This window comes from Macaca nemestrina, chromosome 8 (genome assembly GCF_043159975.1).
Source record: "Macaca nemestrina isolate mMacNem1 chromosome 8, mMacNem.hap1, whole genome shotgun sequence".
Lineage (NCBI taxonomy): Eukaryota > Metazoa > Chordata > Mammalia > Primates > Cercopithecidae > Macaca > Macaca nemestrina.
This window is the reverse complement of record NC_092132.1, coordinates 91,855,252-91,880,954: the sequence shown is the minus strand read 5'-3', so window position 1 is coordinate 91,880,954 and position 25,703 is coordinate 91,855,252.

The window sequence follows — 25,703 nt, the reverse complement described above, 5'->3', positions numbered from 1 at the left end:
ATACAGCACTTTTCTGTTCCTGCGTTAGTTTGCTTAGGATTAAATATATATAAATCCCCAAAGTAATGACATCTTATTTGACTGATTACATGGGTTTTTTTTTTTTTTTTTTTTTTTTGAGATGGAATCTCGCTCTGTGGTCCAGGCTGGAGGGCAGTGGCACAATCTCATCTCACTGAAAGCTCCACCTCCCAGGTTCACCCCATTCTCCTGCCTCAGCCTCCCAAGTAGCTGGCACTACAGGCACCCGCCACCATGCCTGGCTAATTTTTTGTGTTTTTTTAGTAGAGACGGGGTTTCATCGTGTTAACCAGGATGGTCTCGATCTCCTGACCTCGTGATCCGCCTGCCTCGGCCTCCCAAAGTGCTGGGATTACAGGCGTGAGCCACCGCACCCGGCCATGGCTTTTGTTTTTAAAGACGATTTGGTTTGGGGTATATTGTGAACAATATCCGTGCTCCCCTTCATTCCAAGTTGACACATTCCAATGTGCACAACTCATTCCTCTTCTCTGCTAATTTGTCCTTTGGGTAACAGTGCTGTTTTTTAAGATGGTGACGTAATTCAAAAGAAGAACCTCTCCCTGGTCGGCAGAGATAAAATAAGAAAGTGATCTGCAGCCCTGGATAATGCCAAGGAGAATATTTTTTTAACATTGTTTAAAGTCCTGCTGCTATGAAATGTCTCATGAACAGCATGATGTGAAAACTGACATCTGTCAACCCTTGGAAAGCTGACCCTGTGGAGCCGCCTTTACAGCTCAGCTGGCAGGTGTTAGAAAGGATAAATGGCACACGAAGAGAGCCTCCTCTTCAACAGAGACAGAAACATACTTTCCATTCCAACCAAAGAAACATCAACCCTAATTTCTTTTTTTTTTTTTTTCTTTTTTTTTTTTTTTTTTTTTTTGAGACGGAGTCTCGCTGTGTCACCCAGGCTAGAGTTGAGACGGAGTCTCGCTGTGTCACCCAGGCTGGAGTGCAGTGGCGCGATCGCGGCTCACTGCAAGCTCCGCCTCCCGGGTTTACGCCATTCTCCTGCCTCAGCCTCCGAGTAGCTGGGACTACAGGCGCCCGCCACCACGCCCGGCTAGTTTTTTTGTATTTTTAGTAGAGACGGGGTTTCACCGTGTTAGCCAGGATGGTCTCGATCTCCTGACCTCGGGATCCACCCGCCTCGGCCTCCCAAAGTGCTGGGATTACAGGCTTGAGCCACCGCGCCCGGCTAACCCTAATTTCTAAAGTGAAACAGCTCCAGCAAAACTCTAAACAGCTAAAGAAGGTATTATCCAATTCCCAGTTGCTAGTCTCCAACCCCAGCTACTTACCACCCAGTTATACACATTCTTACACAATGAAGCGTAGAATGTGAGAGCTAGGAAAGTCTTCAGTGTCCTCCAGTGTAGATGTAATTACCTGTTCATCTGAGACAAGATCACTAAACCTAGAAAATAAGAACTCGGGCCAGGCACAGTGGCTCACAACTGTAATCCCAGTACTCTGGGAGGCTGAGGCTGGTGGATCACCTGAAGTCAGGAGTTCGAGACCAGCCTGACCAATATGGTGAAACCCCATCTCTACTAAAAATACAAAAATTAGCCAGGCATGGTGATGCACACCTGCAGTCCCAGCTACTCAGGAGGCTGAGACAGGAGAATTGCTTGAACCCAGGAGGAGGAGATTGCAGTGAGCTGAGATTGTGCCATTGCACTCCAGCCTGGGTGAGAGAGCAAGACTCTATCTCAGAAAAGGAAGGAAGGAAGGAAGGAAGGAAGGAAGGAAGGAAGGAAGGAAGGAAGGAAGGAAGGAAGGAAGGAAGGAAGGAAGGAAGGAAGGAAAGAAGGAAGGAAGGAAAGCAGAAAGACAGGAAGGCAGGAAAAGCAAAGAAAATAAAACTGACTTGGATAAAGTCATATAGCTAGATAAAGCTTAAGATGAGAACAGGCTTACAAATGGTAGTCACCTTCGTCCCACACAGACTTGAATGTACCCCTAACATATTCAGAATATTTTATGTTCTACTTTGCTGTGATCTGCAGCTCTTAATTTGTCATTTATATACAAAACATTTATTTATAGTAAAAGGTTGTCTAGTTTAGACTATGTTTATAAAAGCAGGAAAATTTTCAATATCACTCAATTTTCTCAGCATCCAATATTGTTCTCCTTAATGCGCGTTTCAACCAATTCTATCCTGCTGCATTTGAATATAAGCCCATTTTAGAAGGAATAGCAAATTGAGAGAATTTAGGAAGAAACAGGAAGCTAGACTTGATCTCCAGTTCTAGAATGCATCTTGGTAAGAGCTTGGTTTAGTACTAAGAGTCGGCATTCGTCCTTTAATAAAAACTACACCAATCTATAGTTTTGACTCCAGATGGTAAGGCAGTTTCAGTAAAGCCCTGGAGCTGAGTGACAGGGCTGACCTGGGGACAGGGGGTGACTCTGCTCTTCTCCACCAGTGACTGGAATGCTGTGTCTGATTCAAGGGTCACACTCACAGAGTGGCGCTGATGGACAGGCAGGAGTGGACCAGGGGGAGGAGGCTGGCGTCCAGCACAGGAAGGCCTAGAGGAGGGAGGAGGGGCTGAGCTGGCTCTGCTGTTCACTGCAAACTTGAACAAGTCAGCCACCTCCCTGGGCCAGGGTCCTCATAGATTTAGTCAGGATGTTGTAACTGGATGGATAAATACACAAGAAAATCACAGTAATAATAATTGGATGAGTGAAATCATGTCTATGACACTGCAGGAACGGACTCTTGGCAGGGCCTGCTGAAACTGATGACCTCCCAACCACAAAGTCTCAGCAAGACCGTGGGCTGCTTTCCAGTCTTCATTTGTCACCTGGGCACCTATCAGAGCCCCTGCTACACCCACGTGGAAAGACAAGCCATAGGCACAAACCTCCCGGAGGCCTCCACTGTGGGGAGAATCCTGATGATGTACCTCTTGTACCTGGACCACAACTTGATCCAAAGGACCACCGTACCCACTGGGGGGCCTTTGGTAAGTCTGCGGCCCCGCCATCATCTGGAGCATCCCATGCCAATCCCTGCTTTATCCAGACATTACCCTGAGTTTCCCGTCCTTGTCATTTAAGAACATACACATCTTCTACCTGTCTTCTGCCATCTTCCTGACGCATCGTGGTTCTGTGGCAATGATCACACAGTACCTGCATCCTCCAGGTCTCTGGGAGTCTATGGGTCCATTGGGGAAAGAAGAGAGAAGGTTCAATATCTGATACTATAGCAAGCTACATTAATTTCATGTGTAAAGAAAATTAACCTCTTATGAGAATAAAAAGTGACTTGGTTTAAGAAAGTCATTTCAAGCCTTCAGACAAGTTCGCTCCGAACTAAATTGTTCCGCATTGCCGTTGAATCTGCAGCAGAGGCTGATGAACTCCTGGGGGTGAGAACGGAGGGAGGAAGAAGCATTGGCTGGGAGAGAATGAGGAGGAGAGGGGGCCAGAGACATCCAGATAGCTTCCAAATGTTTGAATCTTGGAGTCTGTTAGAAAAAAAAAAAAGGAAAGAAAGAAAAAGAAAGCCAATAATTAACCATAAAAATGAGCCAATAGCCAGCAAGGAGAAAGCAAAGTTTGCCAAAAGAGCCAGCTGAATGGATTGTATATATCTGCTTGTCGTCAGCTTTTGGGAGCAGCAGTGGTGACACAGAGCAGCCTGGAACTGCAAAGCGCATCCCCACCAAAAGGAGAACTGACTGCCAGCAGCTTCTCGTGTCCTCTTTGCCAACAACATTGTCAAGGTCAGGGCTCAACAATCTTTCCCACTTAAAAAAGTTTAGTATACCATGTTTTTGCCAAGCCAGTATCTCTTTCCATGGAAACCCAAAAGAATTAAGTTGGCAGCAGAAAACCCTAGGCCTGGAAGGACCCACCAGCCATTGGTTTGGGTTTTTGTTAGAGAAACAATTAGTGACTTTTACACCTGGACCTGGAGTGTCCTCAACACATTTGTTTAGGCTAACAAACTGCACACATCAGCAGTGTGCATGCTGGAGTGAGACTAGCCTGGAGCAGATGCGCGGGAACCAGCCCTCCCGCCTACAGAGAAGGAAGGCCAGGTTGTGGGTATTTGCCACTTACCAGCCCACAACATCCCCCCCACCCACCTAGTGCAGAAAGCGGTAGAGTCTGGTGGTTGAGACCTCGCTCTGGATTCATGCATTCTGCAAATAGCTATGAGGCCCCAGTGTGTGTCAGAGGCTGCGCTAAGCCGTGAGATTCCAATGGAGAACAATACATGCATGGCTTCATCCCAGTGAGTTAGGGAGACAAACACTTAAAAGCAATCACAGGGCTCTACTCAAGAGTTGCAAGCTGCCATGAGTGTTACAAAGAGCTGCAAGGGACTTGAACGTGAAAGAAGGTGAGCTGCTGAGTGAGGAAAGGAGGGAGGAGGGAAACTGTCCAAGGGGAGGAGCTACCACCCCTCTGCAGAGCCTTGGAAGCTTCCTTTCCTCCTGGAACAAGAACAAGAAACAAGAACAACATGTGCTTCCCGTGGTGTGGCCTCAAACTTCGGGCATGGCAGTACATGGACATTGAGCACCTGCCTTCCAAGAGCACCAGGGTGGGTTAGTACCAGGAAGTCCCCTTCCAACTCTAAGATCTGATGCATCAATACACAAAGATATTTCTTCACTTTGCATACTTAATAGGCAAATCACTCTGAGCTATAAGATGCCCTGAAGTCTTTCAAGAAAACAAAACCAAAAACAATTAAAAATAAAAAATCTTGAGACTAAAATGCTGTTTGTTACCCTCTATCATTATGGTAAGTTACGGAGAATGGCAGAAAGCTTTAAAGTGGTAACCTAGAAGCAACTCAGGACAATGAGAGGGGGCATGGGCCTGGGCTTGATTTGGCCATTGGGTCTCCTGGTACCTCGGCAAGTTCCTTTGACCGGCAGAACCTCAGCTTCTTCTCCAGGCAAAGACAGCTGAAGGAGGTGTTCTCTGGGCCTCTGTGAGGTACTTCTCAGGCTTCTCTTTCTGAGACACAGTTTCCTCCTCAGTAAAATGGAGATAGGTCCCATGCGTTGCTCCTGGGACTGTTGTGGGGATTAAGTCCGGGGACCCATCGTGCTCCGTGACAGTACAGTTAATGCCGATAATGAAGGTGAGCCAAGAGCAGTGCTGCAACCCCACGCCAAGGACCTTCGAGATGGCAGGAGTGTGAGGTGTACAGAAACACACCTGGAGTGGGTAGATATCCACTTCTACAGGGCCAGCCCTGCCCAGGGGCCTGCTCCTTGGGCCTCAGTGCCCAACTTAATAGAGGGAGTAAAAATCAGCCCTGTGCATGGCAAAGTAAATCAAGTGTAGTTTATCATAAGGGTGAAATGAAGACATGTATGTGTAGAGGCACCTAAACCAAAATAATAATAAAGGATATGATATGAAAACAAGAAGAGAAAAAACAGGCCAGGTGTGGTGGCTACGTCTGTAATCTCAATACTTCGGGAGGCTGAAGCAGGTGGATCAGTTGAGGCCAGGAGTTTGAGATCCGCCTGGCCAACATGGCAAAATCCCATCTCTACTAAAAATACAAAAATTATTCAGGCATGCGCCTATAATCCCAGCTACTTGGGAGGCTGAGGCAGGAGAATCGCTTGAACCTGCGAGGGGGAGGTTGCAGTCAGCCAAGATTGCACCGTTGCACTCCAGCCTGGGTGACAGAGCAGGACTCTGTCAAAAAGAAAGAAAAGCAAAGAAAAGAGAGAAGAAATACACACAAGTACCAGGCATTTTTTTCTCCAAAATTCAAGTTGGAATGCTATCCTCTGGCTAAAACATGAACTGGACAACCCTCCAGACTCTAGCACACTCTTCACCAAGGCCCATCTGCTCCTGACCCTTACATGGGGTGATTTCTGCTTTTTATAAGCCCGCCCTCTGTACACACTATAAATTCCTCCTCCTGGAAGCCCTCCTTGGTTCTCCCAGGCAGAGGGTACTACTTGCTTCTTTGCCCAGGGCACTTTGCTCCTATCTGTCTTACAAAAATTGACTATGATTACTTGTTGATACTTCTGTTCAATGTGCTAGAACTTTGCAAAGGTGTGCTGAATAAATACTTAATAAATACTATTTGCTATGGATTGAGTTGTGTCCCCACAAATCCATATGTTGAATCCTAACCCTCAGGACCTCAGCATGTGACCTCATTTGGAATAGATATAATTAAATTAAGGCAAGGTGACTAAGATGAGCCGTAATCCTATACGACCCGTGTCCTTATAGAAAGGGTAATTCAAACACAGCTACACTCATGGGAAGAACCCCATGTGAAGATGAAGACAGAGATTGGGATGCTAGACCTCTACAAGCCAAGGAACATCAAAGATGTTCAGCAAACCACCGGCAGCTAATGTGTGCTGCTCACTAGCCTAAACAGGAGAGGCATGGAACAGAGTCTACCCCGGAGCCTCAGAAGGACCCAACCCTGCTGACACCTTGATTGCCGGCATCCAGCCTCCAGCACTGGGAGGCAATACACTTCTGTGGTTTAAACCATCCACTTTATGGTACTTTGTTATGACAGCCCCAGTAAACCAACACACTTAATAAGCAGCATGTATCAGTATGGGAGTCTTAAGGACTCTTTTGTTCCAACTCACAAACGAAAAAAGATAAATTCTAAAAAAATTTTTAAGACTTTCAGGCTCTATCCATGCAATAATTTTTACTCTAAATATTTAGGGAAACACTTGTGCATGGCAAATGTGCCATTTGCATAAGTACACACTTTTATAAGAACGTGAACACTGGTTGCAAGAATGCATCCATACCTCCACAGCATACATGAGGCATCTCAGAACAGGAAGAGCAAGGACCCAGGAGCCAAATGGCTCAGGCTGTTTCTGCAAAGACGTCCCTGAGAGCTTGCTGGTCATCACTGGGGCACTTCCACCTGGGCCTCCATGTAGCTTCTCCATGTGGCATGGTGCCCCCATTATAGAGCTCTACTCTAAGGGAGGGTACTGCAGGGCCTCTTATGACCTAGTCTCAGGAGGCAACTGACATCATCTCCACTATATTCTAATAGTCAACGTGGTGGAGATGATAGCCCAGATTCAACACTCTGCCCTGCCTGAGAAGACTGAGCCTCAGCTTCCAAAAATGGAAGGTGTTGATTGATTGTGGCCATTTCAGAGAATATCTGACACACACTGTCATCCTGTTTCCTTCCCTGTTGATAGGGGAAACTTTGAGAATTAAATACATTAACTAAAAGGAAGGTCATTACTAAGTATTGCTGAAGACAATGTCATACTTTCTCCTCTGGTGTCTGTTGCTCCTCAGGGTCATTTGTGCTTTCTCTGCATCCCTCCGGCTTAGTGATTGCTTCTTCTCCCTCCTCTAAATGCTTCCAGGAAGAGACTCTCCACTTCTGCAGATGAAGAATCAATTCCACAGAGCTGCTTGCTCAGACTGTGTCTCCTTCCCCAACTCCTGCTAAAGTTCCAACTCACCTGTCCAAAGACTAGATGTTCTGAGGTGTCCACACCTGCGTCCCACCATCCCACCACACTACATCCCACCATCCCACCACACCAACATCTCACTATCCCACCACACCTATATCTCACCATCTCACCACACCTACATCTCACTATCCCACCACACCTATTTCTCACTGTCCCACTACACCTCTGTCTCCTGGGGTCTGTCTGTTTCACCTACTTCTCACCAATGACTCCATCCTTTCTTTATCACTCCCACCATCGCCTTCCTATGAAACCTCCCGATCTCTCTGCTGGGTGTGTGCAGCACCTTTCAAATCTATCTTCCACCTTAATCCCAGAATGATCTTTCAGAAGTAAAATCTGATGATTCTTACACCTCTGTTTAAAATCTTTGCATGGCTAGCCATCGCCTAGAATATAACATATGAGCTTGACATATTTAGGAACATCTCAGCTCTTCCCAACTCACCTGTATCTCTGTCCTCATTCTTGATTACACTCTTTTCAAAGATTCAGCTTCGAAAAGCTAGCATGGCTCCAGAACCTCAGGCCTCACCTCCATGTAAAATGTCCCTCTCCTAATCACACAACATTAATACATATCAATTTCCACCACCACATTCTCAGCCTCATGTCAACAGAGGCCATGATGTTACTCACATTTGTATCCTCAAGGTGTACAACAGTACCTATTGCATAGCAATCACCCAACAAATATTAATTAAACGAGGAGAGGAAATCAATTCTTTGTTCCTGGGCCCTGAAAGAGGAGGAAAGTAATATCTTGGAAAAGGATCAGGAACAGAAAAGATCATATTGATTTTATGACTGTCTCTATAAACTCTAGCTTATGTTTCAGTAAAATTCAACACAAATAATAGCACTTTATTATTCCTGTGCAAGGCAATTAGTAATTTTACGGTATTTGGCCTAGGGATAGTCAACGTCCCACTGCTACTTCCTAGTCGACTTAGAACCATATGGTCCTTGATTAAGGTAAGATAAGTAAACCTCCCCCAACACACCAGGTATTCCAGAGCATAATTACTGAGGCACTTTGCAAACAGTATCAGGATTTTCAGTTTGCTGGGGTAGTATTTAGCCCTTTGATAGTGCTTAGTGTTTCTCAGTCCCAACATCTGCTACTTCTAACAGACACTGACGTTCTTTGGGATCCGTCTGTGAACTAGGAAAACCTAGTTTATCATGTACAAACAACCAAGAGCAGCTTGGTCTTTCAAACGTGAAGCACTGGCTGAATTCACTCTGTTCAAGTCAACCTCAAAGTTGACTTTAATTTAGATTGTGCAGAAACCATGTATTGACCAACTCAGTGTTCCCTTAGGCATGACTCACCCAGGTGACATTATTTAAATTTGGAGCTGCCTATAGCTGATTATGATGAATTGAACTGAGCTTATGAAACAGGAAAAAAAAATGAGAATGTAAAAGCAAATCAAAGGTGCGTCTTAGGAAAGGCAGGAACATGAATTCTACAAATGAGTATTTCGGCACAGAATGGATAGTCATTTAATTCCAAGACTTCGCATTGGCTTGCCAAAGACAGTCAGAGAGTGGAACATGCAGTTCCTCAGTCTTGGTGTGACTCAATAGTAGCTAAATTGACCAGAAGGCTGTCATGTGCAGACCAAAGAATCAATCGCAGTCACACAGAGATTCTTTAAAGACCTGCACATGCCTCTAGTCATATAGAAAAAGGAAAAAGAAAAAAATAATAAAGTTGAAAGAGCTTATCTGGAAATTGTGTTTGGAGAGCATAATTTTTAAATGAAAAAGGCCCATCCTGTTCCAAGTTCTGAGGACCTAGACTACACACAGTAACCAGCTGATAAAACAGCTCCACTTCATGGGGGTGAGCAGGCGTGGGGGCGGATCCCGGCTAAGTGGGGCACCCCCATATGGTCAGGGCATGAGGCTGAAGTAGCCATGTGTGCAAAGACCCAACTGGTGGAAACCCCACTGAGGCAAGTGTGGGAGGGATTGAGTGAAGTGGTGGCTGGCACTGACGGTCAGCAGAGCCCCCAGTAGAAAGGAGCTGGGTTTAGAGGATTTCTTCTGTCCTACCTGGGTGCCAGCTGTGGCTGTGCTGCGTGAAAGGGCAGCAAACCAGCCCTGCTTTGGTGGGAAGCAGCCAGACCCAAGCTGGGCTCGGAAGACTCCTAGAAGGAGGCTGGGAATCGAGGTGTGCTGGGGAGTGTGGAGTCCCTTGGATGGCCGAGCATATTTGCTAACTTCAATCAAATGGCACCTCTTGTTGATGCCTCCCAAAATAAAATCCTCATCCCTGGCTACGTCCCTGAATTTCAGACTCACAGGCCCAAATGCCAGCTCCACGTTCCCACTGGGATGTCTCATCCTCACATACACCATGACATGTCTAAAACAGAACACTGGGTTTCCCGCCCCACCTCCCACTGCTCCAACCCCAGCTTCCCATTTCTGTGCATGGCTTCACCTCCACCCAAGTGCTGTGCTGAGAGGCACCCTTGGCTCCTCTCTTCCCCTCTCCCACCCCCAAGCACCCAACAGCAAGTGCCGTCTGCTCCACCTGCAGCATGTACCCCAAATTTGCCCACCTTTCTCCACTGTCTGCCACTGTCACAGGGATCCAAGCACCATCACCTCCGGAAGGGATCGACCACCACTGTAGCCTCTTAACCTCCCTTGCTTCTACCTCTGCCCCCCAAGTCTGCCCTTCCATAGAAAATCGAAGCAATGTAATTTGCATTTTTACAAATGCAAATCAGGCCCCACATCTCTCCCCTGCCACAACCCACCACTAGCTCTTCTGGGCCAAGAGAACAAAATCCCACAGCCCACAAGGCACCTGCTGACCTGCCAGACTTGGCCCCCAATGTCCAACCTTCCTCTGCCCCCAGGCTGTGCTGCACAGCCTGTCCCACCCTCGCCTGCCCCAAGGCCCAAGGTCTAAATACATGTGCCATGTTTCTGGAATGATCTCCTGGATCTGGGGTTCTCAAACCAGCAGCAACACCTCCTGGGAGCTTGTGGACAATGCAACACGCTGAGGCCCCACCCCAGACCTATGAGTCAGAAACTGCACAGTGGGCCCAGTCATCTCACAACACCTTTTGTGCAATATGGTCCCAGGTGAGCACAGGCTGGCTCCTCCTAGAGAGAGGCCTCACTGGCCATGCTGTCTTTACCTTGTCCTTCCTCTCTCTCTCTACTTCCCTCTCTCTGCCTCTCTACCTTCCTCTCTCTCTCTCTCTCTCTCTCTCTCTCCCCCCCCCACCCCGTCCTCCCACCTGGCTGTTTCCTTTGATTCAGAGCCATTACTCTGCCACTATTTTACCTGCTTTTCCCCCCTTCTTATTGTCATGCCACCCTCCCACCTGGAATGCAGGCTTTGTAAAGGCAAGGCCTCTGTCTATACTGCTCCTCCTTGCTGCCCACCTACCTAGAAGAACTCAGCAGGAATGGGATATGTGCAGTCAAGGAAGTGGGTTCTGAACGTTGCTGAGCACACAAATCATGGGTTCCTGTTAACATGCACATTCTGCTTCAATATATCAGCGAGACCTGGAAGAGCCAGCTTGTGTTCATCTACAGCAAACTCAAATGTACATCAGAATCACCCAGAGGTTCAAACACAACACCTGGATCTACCCTAGAGTTTCCAACACAGTAAGTCCAGGGTGGGACCTAGTGTGATGCGTTGCTAGCAAGCTTCCAGGTGAGGCTGGCATTGCTGGCACTTGGACCACAGTGTGAGTATTAAGGCATTACATTCTAGCCTAAAGGGTTGGGGAAGGGGTGGGAAAGGACACTAAGGGGTTACACAGGCTTCCAGAGCCCACTCCTGGCACCGCAGCATAGCAACTTGTTAGGGCAAGGCCTCATCCCAAACCTCACCAGGCAAAGGGCTGGCATGCCTCCATCTCCTGGGAAAGAACCATGCACACCACACCTAGGCCCAGCAATGGGACCTTCAGTGACTTGGAGACTATGAGACAGCATAGCCACATGAGCATGGGACACACACATGGAGGTGGGCATGTCTGCACACCAGCGGCCTGCTGAGTTGAGAATGGCCTGAAAGGACATTTTTTTATCATGTTAAAATGCTTTGTCCATAAGTAAAGGGGAGGCTTGGAAAGGTTGTAAGCATCAGAGATGACAGGATCAGACCTGGATTTTAATAAATCACTTCAAGGAACAATATGTAAGGAGGAGAAAGCAAGTGCAGACCTTCAGATGAATCTTTATTCAAACCTCGTGCATTTGTTTTGGAAGTCTAGATTTTTATTCCTTGAGTTTGTTTAAAGCTGGATGCAATTGGCATTACATTCTAATCTGATATAACAAAGAAAGGAGCTCAACGCCTCAATATTTGTTTCATCTCTGCTGCTAGAAAACGTCATTATGAAAATAGCAGCATCTGTTGGGAGTCCACAGGCAGATCACAGATATGCAAGCATGTCCTCTGAAATGGTCTCATCGCAAAATATTGACTTTATTTAAGGCTTTCACAAGCAACAAAGCTCACTGAACCAGCCCGCAGGAAACAGGCCACAGGAAACAGGAGACCACAGATCCCCAGGACTCAGTGCTTTCTTTAGGTTTTTTCTTATTTCTTTGTAAAATGTAGAAAATTCTTTTTTGAGCGGAATTAAAAGCATACAACAAATGTCAGCCAAACTTCACAAGGCCCTAACTATGCAAAAATGGAAGAAAAACTGAAAAAGAGAAGGGTGGAAAGAACAATAGCTTATGCTCTTATAACCACCAGCACAGACCAGGCGTGGTGGCTCACGCCTGTAATTCCAGAACTTTGAGAGGCCAAGGTAGGTGGATCACTTGAGTCCAAGAGTTGGAGGCCAGCCTGGGCAACATGGTAAAACCCTGTCTCTACAAAAAAAAATACCAAAAAAAAAAAATTAGCCAGGAGTGGTGGTGCATGCCTATAGTCCTACCCGCTCAGGAGGCTGCAGTGGGAGGACCGATTGAGCCCAGGATGGGGAGGCTGCAGTGAACCATGACTGCACCACTGCACTCCAGCCTGGTCGACAGAGCTCTCAAGAAAACAAACACACAGGGGCTTATTTTATTATAAATCAAACCATAAATAGGCTTATGTAATTTTTAACAATTCATTTCAAGAGGCTCCCAAGTCCTTTCTGTTTTCAATATCATGATTAGCCTGCATTGTGTCAGTTTTTTTTTCTTTCCTGGGTAAGCCCAGGGCCCCGTGGGAGAGGACAGTTTGATTCTGGTCAGCTGCTAGAGCAGATCCTTAGCAAGGCAATGGCACCCATAAAACAAGTGTGTAGAGTGATGTCTACCTAACAGCATTGTTTGAACATTTTCATAGAATCATCTATTTACACATTATTTTTGTAAAGTGTGCAAACAAATATAACTCCAGTTTATGTTTTAATGATAGAATAGCACTGAACAAGTTGGATGCTATTTGCTGACCTAGAACTAGGCGCTGACCTAGGGCATGACTGGTAGCTTTTATTCCTATATCCCCAGTCTCTAGCATATTGCTGGGCACATAGCAGGCACCCAATAAATACTTGATGAGTGGATGAAGGAATTTTTCTTACAATGTCTCAGATTCTTTTTTTTTTTTTTCTTTAGAGATGGGGTCTCACTCTGTTACCCAGGCTGCTGTGCAGTGGCGTGTCACAGCTCACTGTAGCCTGGAACTCCCGGGCTCAAAGGATCCTGCCACCTCAGCTTCCCAAGTAGCTGAGACTACAGGTGCAGCCACCATGACCTAAGACACATCATTGCAAAATAGCTTATAAATCATGATCCAGACCTATTATACTCAGGGATTCCGGAATTATGTTTCACTGCATCAACTCATATATTTCAATGTTTATGAATGTCTTATTAAAGTGTCCAAGCTTATGTGAGGCAAACATGCAGACACAAACTAAAGTGCAGCCTTTTCAATGTGTTTTTCTGTTCTAGCTTGACACTAATTGAAAGGGCTTTTTAAATGAGCATTCTTATTATCCCAAAATTTCATTTGAATATTTTGTAATGACTGTCTCATTTGTGTGTCAACTCATTCAACCTCTTTCCATTAAAATCTATGTAGCTTCTCCCGTTCTTTCTCTACAGATAGAATATATATTTATAACTCAAAGAGATATCATCAAGCTAGATTTATTTAGAACCTACTGGATCTGATCCACGTGCTCCTCTCACAACATCGGCACAGTAAATACAAATCATATGTAGCATTTCCTAACCACATACTGCAGAGACAGATATGGATATCTCAGATCTGCCTGTATCAGTTCTCTCTCATTCATTGTTATTCATTAGAAATCTAGGTTTTCCTGCAAATTAAAACAACTGGTCCCAAGGTTAGCTTTCCTCTTCTCTATTTGGATAAACAGAAACAGTGGTTTTCCAAACTAGAGGCAAACTTTAGAGACCTTTCTAATAAACCAGACATTGTGATAACAAAACCCCTAATCTTTAGGGCTCTCGTAGTGGTGATGACAGCAAGGCACTTAGAAACAGGCAAGACACTAATAAATGTACATTGCAGGAAGCTGATTCTTCTGGACTGTCCCCTGAAATGCTTTCCCTGCTGGTTTACTTGGCTGTCTTCTCATCATTTCAACATCTGCTTAAATGTTAGACCCAGAGAGTTCTTCTACCTTGACCTCCAATCTAGGAAGTGGTACTCGCTCCTCAAATTCCCTTCACTCTTTAGGTCACTGTCTGATATTTTACTTCTCCATCAGTTCCCAGTTGCTGCTGGTCTTCCCCACAGGAAGATCAGCAGGACGTGGTCCGTCTCCTTCACCACTCAAACCCCAGATCCGGAGAGAATGCCGAGAACTCTGAAGCTCCCCATAGATAATTGCTGGATGATTGCATGATATTTTAAAGATTTATTTATTTCCAGGGCTCATGACTCCCTCGGCTTGTTGATTTTTCAATAAATGTTTATTGAGTACCTAGCCTGTAAGAACCATTCTACATATTAACAATACATTAGTAACAAACTAGAAAACCAAAACCCCTACTCCCATATAGCTTGTATTGTAGTGCAGAGAAACAGACGATAAGTCAACACAGCAGGTAAATGCAGGCTGTTAGAAGATCTGGAAGAACAAGCTCGGGGTGCTGAGAGGGAGAATAAATGTCCATTTTAGATGTTATAAGCTTATTTTCTGTCTTGCTTTTAACTTTCCAAAGAATCTTCAAAATGATCTCATTTGGACCTCCCCATAACCCCGTGCATACACATTCATGAAGACTGGAAGAATAGTTTTTTTTTTTTTTTTTTTTTTTTTTTTGAGACGGAGTCTCGCTCTGTCGCCCAGGCTGGAGTGCAGTGGCCGGATCTCAGCTCACTGCAAGCTCCGCCTCCCGGGTTCACGCCATTCTCCTGCCTCAGCCTCCCGAGTAGCTGGGACTACAGGCGCCCGCCACCTCGCCCGGCTAGTTTTTTTGTATTTTGTAGTAGAGACGGGGTTTCACCGTGTTAGCCAGGATGGTCTCGATCTCCTGACCTCGTGATCCGCCCGTCTTGGCCTCCCAAAGTGCTGGGATTACAGGCTTGAGCCACCGCGCCCGGCCGACTGGAAGAATAGTTCTAAGTCTTAGCATCCCTCATGCAGTTTCTTCTCTGTGTCTTTAACCAATTCTATGGATTTGGCGGAAAACTCTGTCTGGGCCTCGATTTCTTCATTTGTAAAATGAGAGGGTGAAACTAGACTCTAAAATTCTTTCCAGCCCTGGAAATATTATAATGACAATGTTAAACTTTGCTTGAGCCCTCCGATCCTGGGAAACAGAAAATGTCAGGAAATCCCACCCCACCTCCACCTCCCACCCCTAACCCCATCTCCCACCCACCACTTCCCACCTACCACCCATCTCCTACCCCCAACACCCCCCACCACTCACCCTGCACTCCACTGCCCACTTCCTACCCTTCACCCCACCCACCACCCATCCCACCACCACCACCCATCACCTGCCACTACCACCCACCCCACCACCCACCCCATCTCCACCTCCCACCCCTAACCCCATCTCCCACCCACCACTTCCCACCCACCACCCATCTCCTACCCCCAACACGCCCCACCACTCACCCTGCACTCCACTGCCCACTTCCTACCCTTCACCCCACCCACCACCCATCCCACCACCACCACCACCCATCACCCACCACCACCCACCCCACCACCCACTTTAGCCCAGGAGTTCAAGACCAGCCTGGGCAACGTATTGAGGCCCCATCTCTACAAAAAATATATAAACTTTCTAAGTGTGGTGGTGCACACCTGTAGTCCCAGTTCCTCAGGAGTCTGAGGCAGGAGGATCGCTGAAACCCAGGAGTTTGAGGCTGCAGTGAGCTATGATCATGCCACTGCACTCCAGCCTCGGTGACAGAGTGAGACTCTGTCTCTAAAAGAAGAAAGAAAAACTCTTGCCTAACCCTAGAGGTGCTCAGAGATCTTATGGTTAGAGCACTCTCCCTATTGCAATAGTCCCCTGCCCCAGCAATGGTTCCCTTCCCCCATCTTGTAATAATACTTTCAAATAGTTTCTCCAAAGTTTTGATTTGCTTTTTATTGGACAATAACTTGCATAAAACTGAGCTAATTTATGACTACTCACAACCAGTCACATTCAAAACAGCAGCCTACCATCTGAAAAAGGCCTGAAAAGTATCTTAAATGTTGATGGAAGTCTATTAAAGAAGCACCACACCAGCCATGCAGACTAAGTTACAGAGGCAACAAATGGCCCTCAGCTTTGATTTTGGCTAATCTTAATGTGTGGATTTCAGAACCTAAGTGAGAAGACATGATGCCTCTGTCAATAAACTGAAATTCGTATCTGCTTGTCTATCACTACAGGACACAAAACAGCCAGATGGGGTTTTCTGCATTTTGTTTTAAAGAATTTGGAGGGTTCCTTGATGTCAGGGTGAGTGTGAGAGAGGCATCCAAAGGAGACATGATTCTCCAAAGCTGCAGAACCCAGCACAAGAAGAGGCTCCTGTCTTCCAATTAGGAGGAACGGGCGTATGTGTGAAGATATAGGCGTATGTGTCTTGGCGTATAGCCAAGAACAAGCTGCAGTGGCTTTCAACTCAAACTTCAAATTAAAAGTCACCTGAGCTGCAGGTGTTGGTGCTGTCACCATGGTAACTACACAGTGACGTGCTGCACTGCCTCGGTTTGTTGATGTGTGGGCAGCTGACTCTCCCAGGCACCCAGATAGGATAGACGCCACAGCAGTGTCCCACTGGGGTCACCGAATGCTGCTGAATACCTACAAGGGAACATTTGCATCGAAATTCACAGCTTATAAATCATCTCATGGGATGATTTATAATCTAAAGATCTATGAAGTCAGGGATTTTTGTCTCTTTTTTCAACTTTGTATACCCTGTGCCTAGAACAGGAACAAAGGTATTGTTGGTGGGTCCACAAATATGTGTTGAAATAATTCTCACAACAATACTTTGAGATAGTGCCCCTATTTTTAAGTTTGGAAGCTGGAGATTTAGGGAATGAATGCGGCTTGTCCAAGGTGATTGTGACAGAGGGTGACACATCTGAAGGAATGTTAGTGGTGTCACTTTCGGTCATACAGAACTTGAGATACCTGGGACATATCCAGTTTCAGGTGTCAGCCTCTCCCGTATCCAGAAGGGATTTTTTCCCCCTATCAACTCCTAAAATACTTTTTGATGCCATGTGCCCCTTTCAGGCAATTGTCACACACTGCCTGGTTTCACAGTGGTCTCTGTGTAGATCATACTCTTCTAACTGGCTCATGAGTGTGGGTGCAAGCTGATCATCTTCATTCTTAAGCCTTAGTAGTCTGGTTTCACAAGGGACCAGGACGTGCATGAGTTTTATTATCAGTAAAAATTAGGGGCATGGGTGAAAAGGAAAACATCTCCATCACTGAGACCAGAAAAGGATTCTCATTTGCCACTTGACAGCTCTACCAGGACATGCGGCATGAGAAGACAGCGAGGAAGGTCAATGCCATTTGCATAACTGGCTTTTGACAACTCAGCTACGGCTAGGACTGCCAGTAAAGCTCAGCACTAGAAAAGATGCTTCATGTCTGCTGCCACATTTTTACTCTGAAGCAAGTCAATACAAAGCTGGTTGGGTCAGGAAAGTTTCAACATTCCTACAAGCCAATGAAACACCCAAAGTTACCAGTACTTTACTCCATAAGCTCCAGGACCCTACAGTCCCTGCCCCATTTTCGTGGTCAGGAGCACCTCCTTCCGGGGACAGCCATCAACCTGGAGCACCTCCAAAGGGGTGACTCTCTGCCTTTTGACTTAAGCTTCTTCGCATAATTCTCACACTATCCATTGTGAGACCCATGAGAACGCGGACTTTATTTCCATACCTCCAGTCTGTAGAACAGTGCCAAGAATGTGCTCAATAAATGTATTTTGAGGGAATTTACATGAGTGAATTTGCTTCATCAGCCTTCAGCACTCTGGCTCTGCATGGAACTGCCCTGACTGTATGTAACACCTCCACTCTCGATTTTACTCCATGATATCGCTATTCCACGACACCATAGACAATTATCTCTCAGGACACAGAGCTGTATTGGATGATTGGAATCTACCCCTCCATTTCAGCAGTTCTTGTTCCATTGTCACAGTCGGGAGCACCTCCTTCCAGGGACAATCAACCCGGAGCACCTCCAAAGGGGCGGCCAAGCTTTGAAACTGTCATTGACAAAAAATGGTACAATTCTGGGGAGTAGAGAAACAGAAATCAACATATCTTCATTATTGACAGCATGCAAAATTGGGAAACTCTATATGCTATACATTGATTTGAAGCAGCCCAACTCATCTCGATGGAGCCACAAGGGGGATTGTTGCCCTAAATCCTGTCAACACCAATGCTTGGTCAGGATAGGAACACATGCTGAAGGTAAGCTCATGTCACCATGGCTTTGGGGCTGCCCAGACCTGGAAAACACTTGACAGAATTCTCTAAAAATTGAAAAATTCTCTAAAAAATATCTAAAAAACAAAAAATGACAGAATTCTCCATCACAAGAGTTAAAAGTAAAATTTTCCTAAAGTTCTAGCACAGATATCAGAAACAAAAGTGTCATGGGATTTTGGGGGAAGCAGCAGGTCCATGGAGCTCCCTGTTCTTTTGTTCCTATTGTTAAGACATTGAGTATGGATGTCTCATGCTACATTATTCAGTGCAGCACTGCCCAGATCCCCACATCCTTACAGGAAAGTGTGTGCCTCGCTGAGGGTCTGTCTGAGCTCCAGGAGCTCCCTGGTGAGAGACTGAATATGCAGATCATTCTTCTCAGCTCCGTGGAAATTTCAGCCTGGAGCCAATTTGAACCTGTTCTCATCTGTCACAGACTGTGCCTGTTGGAGGACACAGAGAAGAGGGCGGTTGGGAGAAAGAAATGTTTGCACCCGGGCTTGTGAAGTGCTCCAAAGTCCTCATCAATCCTGCTGATACTTGGTCTACCAAAATGCTCACACTTTTGGCTTGACAATTCTCCATCCAGAATTCTAGACTTGCATAATGACATCAATGTGCAAGATGTACATTAAGTGTTATTTAAAACAGAAAAAGAAATAGAGACAACCTAAATGTTGGTTGTCATGGGGATGGTTAAATAAATGATGATATGCTTGCATTATGCTATACCATGCAGCCATTATTGTTTATGCTACAATATTGAGGGGGGATTTTTCTTTAGAATAGGAAACACACTGCATATTCTGTGAGAGGAAAGGCTTGGCATATGAGTGTGTGTTTGGACAGACAAAGCAATTCATTGTGATTTCCTCAAGGGAGTGAAAAAATGGGGATGAAGTTAAAACAGACAACTTTTGCCTTTTACTTTAAATACATCTTTATTGTCTGAATTTTTTACATAAGAATATATCATTTTATAAATTAAAATAAAATTTCAGACTAAGTGGTAAGAGTTTTAAAATCTTTAAACTGTATAGATGATAGAGACAGAAAGATCTAGATTGGTCCATAGTTATTTCTAAGATAAATTTACTGAAAGTTGACACTATAGGATTTGGCTGACATGACAAGAAGAACATGAAGAAAATTATCCTTTTAGGATTAAAAGAAAAAAGCAACTGATTTTGAATCATCTAGGTAAAATGAATTAATATACCTTGATGGAAGTCCACATCTATTTCAAATTGGCTGGTACTTCATCTGCTCTCTCTTCTTTGCTAATTGGCAATCTGCCAAGGATGAACAAGATACAAGATGCCTTTTATCAGCAGGAAATTTCGCCTACCCTTTTCAGGAACTGCCTCAAATAAGGTTTCAACCAATTTAGCACTGCCCTCAAAGAAGCCTAAAGCTGGGAGATCTGAGGTTTTTGGACACACCAACAAATACGAAGGGAGAGAAATGGTCTCCAGTCACAGAACCCCGCCTTCGTTCAAGATCAAGTCTGAGCTGGCAAACTTAATGGTTGGAACCGCAGGTCAAAGCTTTTATCACAACAGAACTTTGTTCTTACCATATCTAGCCTACTTCCTCGGAGACTGTCTCCACAGACCAGGAAAACAGCACTTGGGTTTTGGGCTCTTCTTTTAGAAATGAAATAATACAGAATCAGAACAAAACTTCAGATGACATATAATGGTGTAAAGAGGGAAGCACTGCAAAACTCCCAGAAGACACAAATAAGCCATTACTATTTGATATATATCCTTTTTCATATTTCCTGTGCAAAATATGGCCATGTAAATATATAATTTATGTCCATAAGAGACTTTTACAAAATAATTATGGTATTCACTAGCTGCCTTCTTTTAAATAACGCTATATGCCAGGTACTTTTTATCTTTATCAGTCTATAAATATAATTCACACCATCATTTTTACCAGCCACATGGTATTTGCATGTATAGATAAATTATCATTTATTTAACTCATCCTCCATGGATTTATTACTTTTAACAGCAAAGACCACAATTACTTTAGTACCAACATAGTACATTTAGGATTTTCCTGCTTGTGATTTACTGTACTGTAATAAACATCCTTGTACATTTTTTTTTTTTTTTGAGACAGAGTCTCACTCTGTCACCCAGGCGGGAGTGCAGTGGTGTAATCTCTCAGCTCACTGCAACTTCTGCCTCCTGGGTTCAAGCGATTCTCCTGCCTCAGCCTCTCTAGTAGCTGGGATTACAAGCATGCACCACCACACCCAGCTAATTTTTGTATTTTTAGTAGAGAGAGGGTTTCACCATTTTGGCTAGGCTGGTCTCAAACTCCTGACCTCAAATGATCTACTGCCTAGGCCTCCCAAAGTGCTGGGGTTACAGGCATGAGCCACCACGCCCGGCTCAGTAATTACTTTCTGTTATATTCATGGCAGTAGAATTGCAAGATATATTCTGCGCTTTAGTGCACACCAAACTGCCTTCAAAAAAGATGAACCCGTTTACACTTTCATTGTTTTATCTGTTTATATGTTTTTAGGCACTTTATACTGCAACTTTGACTACTCAACAGTGGGTTCCAATAGTAAAAATAGTAACATATGTTTTGTGGTCATGTTAGTACTGATTAATTAGTAAACCTGCCACGTTTTCCAGTCAATATCAACGTGGCCTTCAGTTTATTTTCCTAACCTCACTTTTCCTGTCTGAGGCCCTTTATCTTCTTGTCTCACTTCCTTACATTTCTTCTGAACCTCCATATACCTCTCTCATTAAATTTAAGGATTAAACTTTTTAATTACAATCATAAAAGTATCTCTAATCAATCAATACATCTCAGTCAAAGATAAAAATGTGGAACTCTCATAAACTATTGATTAACCAATGAGAAGAACACCATATTGAGAAAGTGAAGAATGAGATGTGGCAGTATAAAATGATTTCAATGATGAAGTTTTTAGCTTATGACTAAAAAGAAAAATGCTGGTTTGTGTTACAAATAAAATAAACTGGGAAATGTTTGGATGTTTTGAAATTTAGAAAGGGAATGAATTAGGGCATGCTGGCTTCCAGAAGGAGAAATAAGAAAGTGAAATTTATGATGTTACTTCTATTTTATATAATGTGAAATATGATATACTCATCTCAGTGGGGTATATATGGCTGATAAGAGCTTAAACGGTTACATTTGTGAAGTTATTTGGGCTTTTGCAGAGTACATTATCTAGGAAATGACTCATATGGAGGACAGCTGAACTCCTTCAATGGCCTAAAATCGCCTCACGCACAAAGCAGCGAGCTACATATAGCACAATTGTAGTCCGCTCACTATATACTCAAAAGTCCTGTAATTCACAATCCAACACATTTATGGGGCCTGAGAAATATGCCCATAACTCTAAAAATCACACTCTTTGTAATTCCAAGGACAGTGGTGCCAGCAGCTTGGAGCTGTCGATGCTTCCAGGTCACTGGTCCTTGATCATCCCACAGTTCTTGGCATGACTCAAGGATGTATTAAGGTAAGTCAGAACCAGTCATTCACCCTAAAAGCTAGGCTGTCTGGAACATTACTCATAAATTCCCTTCCCAAGATTCCCAAAAGACAGCCAGCAGAGGCGGGGAGAAGACACATCAGGGAGGGGTGAGGACACAGGGAATGAACACACATTGTGTGTTAACTCAGGTCTTCAGAGAAGAGGATGGCAAGATGCGATTAACCATGCACTGCACATGTGGGCGGAAATAGCTGTGAAGGGGATATAGCTGGTCTAAGGCCTGTGCAAGGAGCAGGGGCAGGAAGGAGGATGGGGAGAATGCGCTCAGACCAAAAGCACAGTTCTCAGGCAGGCTCAGCAGGGCCCCAGTGGAATCTCTGAGAAGTTTGCCTCTTAGAGGACCCCCAGCTTCCCCACTTCAGGTAGAAATGGACCTCCTCCAGAACCCCGCTACCTTGCCACTGACTGGGAGCCGCCCAAGGGAGCAGTGGCCCCAGAGGCTCAGACAGTGGGGGCTGCCAGCTCCCCTGTAGGGTCTCTTGGAGGGAGATGTGATGGGTGCACCTCACAACTGCCACCCCATTTGTAAGTGATGGGAAGAACTTTGATGCGATGGGAGCGTCCCCATAGAGAGAGAAAGAGGGAGATAAAGTGAAAATAAATATGTTTGCCCAATTGCAAAGTCCTGCAAGTCCCACTAGAGATTGGGCATTTCACCCAGTATCAGAGGCTTCAAGAAAACAGGATCTTGTGTGCAAATTCATTTCAGAAACACATTTTATAAGATTTCCTGCCTGGAGATTCATACAGCAGAGTAGCATATTAAAGGTTCTGAAACGTCTTGCAGTAAAGAAACCTATATAACATTTTTAAACTCAGTATTTTCCAGACCCACCTAACCAGATACTCACAGAGTTCTGGCGGAAGATGCTTTAGCAACCCTGTGCAGTAGACCACATGATCCCAGCAAGGTTTCTGATGAGAGACGCAATTGAAGTTCTGCCCTCTGGTGGCAGCCTCCAGAAATAATTTGAGAGAAGAATATATTACAAGCAAAAACAACTGCAAAGGCCCAGCAATCAATTAAAAGGGCCTGAACTGGGTGAGAAGCTATAACAAAGTGCCACAGGCTGGGCGGCCTAAGCAACAGAAATGTACTTTCCTGCGGTTCTGGAAGCCAGAAATACAAGGCCAAGGTGTCGGCAAGGTTGGTTCCTTCCGAGGGTTTTGAGGGAAGGGCTGTGCCTGGCATCTCCCTCTGGATTGGAGATGGCTACCTTCTTATTATCTTCACACTGTCTTTTCTCTGTGTGCTCACATCCCTAGTGTCTCTCCCTGTAAGTCCTAATCTCCTCTTCTCATAAAAACACCAGTCAGAGTAGCTTAGGGCCCACCTTAATGACCGCGCTTTAACTTAACTAGCTCTGTAAGGATCCTATCTCGAGATACAGCCACATTCTAAAGCACAGAGGGTGAGGCTGGCAGCATATAAGCTTGGTGGGGTGGAGGGCACAGTTCAGCCCACAGCAGTGCGGTGGAGATCACTGCAGCCCGGGAACACCTGCCTCTGATCCCTCTCCTGATCTGTGGATCACTACGCTGCCCAGCATCCCTGCAATTAGGAGGGATGATGTAACTTGTTCTGACCACAAAGCTGTGAGCAGAAGCATCTTACGTCACATCCAGGCCCAGCACTGAAAAGCCCCTGCTCAACCCCTTGCCTGGAAAATCCTGAGCCGTGTGCAGAGGAGGTGGCCAGATAAGACAAGGGGGCCTCTTCAGCCTGAGTCCCTGGGGGACAACGTGCAGCAGAGACCCTGCAGACCTGCACTGGGCGCATCACAGAAGGCAGAAATGGACTTTTTCTATACTGAGCCAGAGAAATTTGGAGATTAACTTTGTACTTCAGCATAACCTAGATGATTCTTACTAAGTGATGGGAATGGAGAAAGAGTACACTGCCAAAACATGATCATGTCATGAGCAACCCACTCTCCTGGAAGAAGGAAGGAAGGGGTGATATTTCTGAGTATGTTGACCGAATGGATAGCAACATCATTACGGAGAATAAAGGAGATGAGACAGTTTTGCAAATAAATTGAACTTGGGCCATGTTATGCTAGGGATCCTCAGTCAGCAATGTCTAGTAAACAAGTGAAATCTCATGTCTGCAATCCAAGAACAATGTCTAGGCTGGAAAGATTAATACTGGCATTCATTGGCATACAGTGACTGGGAGAAGGGAGTGGACTGAACTACCTGGGAAGAGTTTGTGGAGTGAGAATAAAAAAAGAGCAAATAACCTCTTGGCAGTTAGGCAACTCCAACTTGGCAGGAATAAGCCGAAGAAGAAAATGCAGGAAGCGAGGCTGGCAGTGGTCAGAAGTCATTGCAGTTTTCCTCTCGCGTGACTGTCTCACCTCAGGGCCATAAGAAGCTGGCAGAAATGATGCTTTCCACCCTTGTATTCCTGGTGCCAAGTGGGGATGACTGTACTTCGTGGCCCTTCAGTGTATGCACCAGAAAGCCTGGGACCATAGAAAGCCTTCGGGAGAGGGTGAGGAAGGATGGAGAGTCATGTGTGTCCCACGCTACAGACAGTCAGAAAGAGCACTAAGAAGAGGGCTCGACCATGGCAGGTGTGGGAGTCAGTCAGGGCCAACCTTTAAGACACAAGCTTCAAAACGTCATTCAAGACAAAGGCCATGCTTGACACGTTGGGGGATGCAAAAGCAAAGGTCAAAAGTGCAGACTGTTTTTGTAGACTATTCTTTGAAGAAGCTTTGTTATATCAGAAGGGAGAGAAATCAAGTGGTAACTCAAGAAGACAGCAAATTTAAGAACTCATGTTTTTGGAAGGAAGACCCAAAAGCATGGCTATTGATGACAGACAGGGGGCCTATGGAGAAAGACTGAACGCATACCAGAACAGAAGAATAGTCTCTGCAACGAGCCTGAAGGAGGTGTGGGAAGAACTGATCCAAAGAACAAGCTGAGCTGATAGACTTAAAACGAAAATAAAATGACAGAGGGACAACGCAAGGAGTGCCATGTGGGACAGCAGAACTCTAGAGCTTCATCTTGCTTGGCTGAAACTGTATGCCCACTGATTAGCAACTTCCATGGCCCCTCTCCAGCCTCTGGCAACCACCGTACCAGTCTTCACTGTATGATCATTGACACTTTCATTTATATTATATTTTATATTTGCACTTAAAATTTGTTAAGAGGGTGGATCTCATGTTAAGTGTTTTTACTAAAATAAAAAATTTTTAAAGAAAGAACCAAAAAGGCCGGGCACAGTAGCTCATACCTGTAATGCCAGCACTTTGGGAGGCCGAGGTGGGTGGATCACCTGAGGTCAGGAGTTCGAGATCAGCCTAATCAACATGGTGAAAGCCTGTCTCTATTAAGTACAAAAAATTAGCTGGGTGTGGTGGTGCATGCCTGTAATTCCAGCTACTCAGGAGGCTGAGGCAGGAGAATTACTTGAACCCTGGAGCTGGAGGCTACAGTGAGCTGAGATCATACCATTGCATTCCAGCCTGGGCAACAAGTGCAAAACTCTGTCTCAAAGAAAGAAAGAAAGAAAGAAAGAAAGAAAGAAAGAAAGAAAGAAAGAAAGAAAGAAAGAAAGAAAGAAAGAAAGAAAGAAAGAAAGAGAAAAAAAAGAAAGGACCAAAACATGAAAGGGATCATCCTTTCTTTGAGAGGAAAGAAGGGAACAATGGA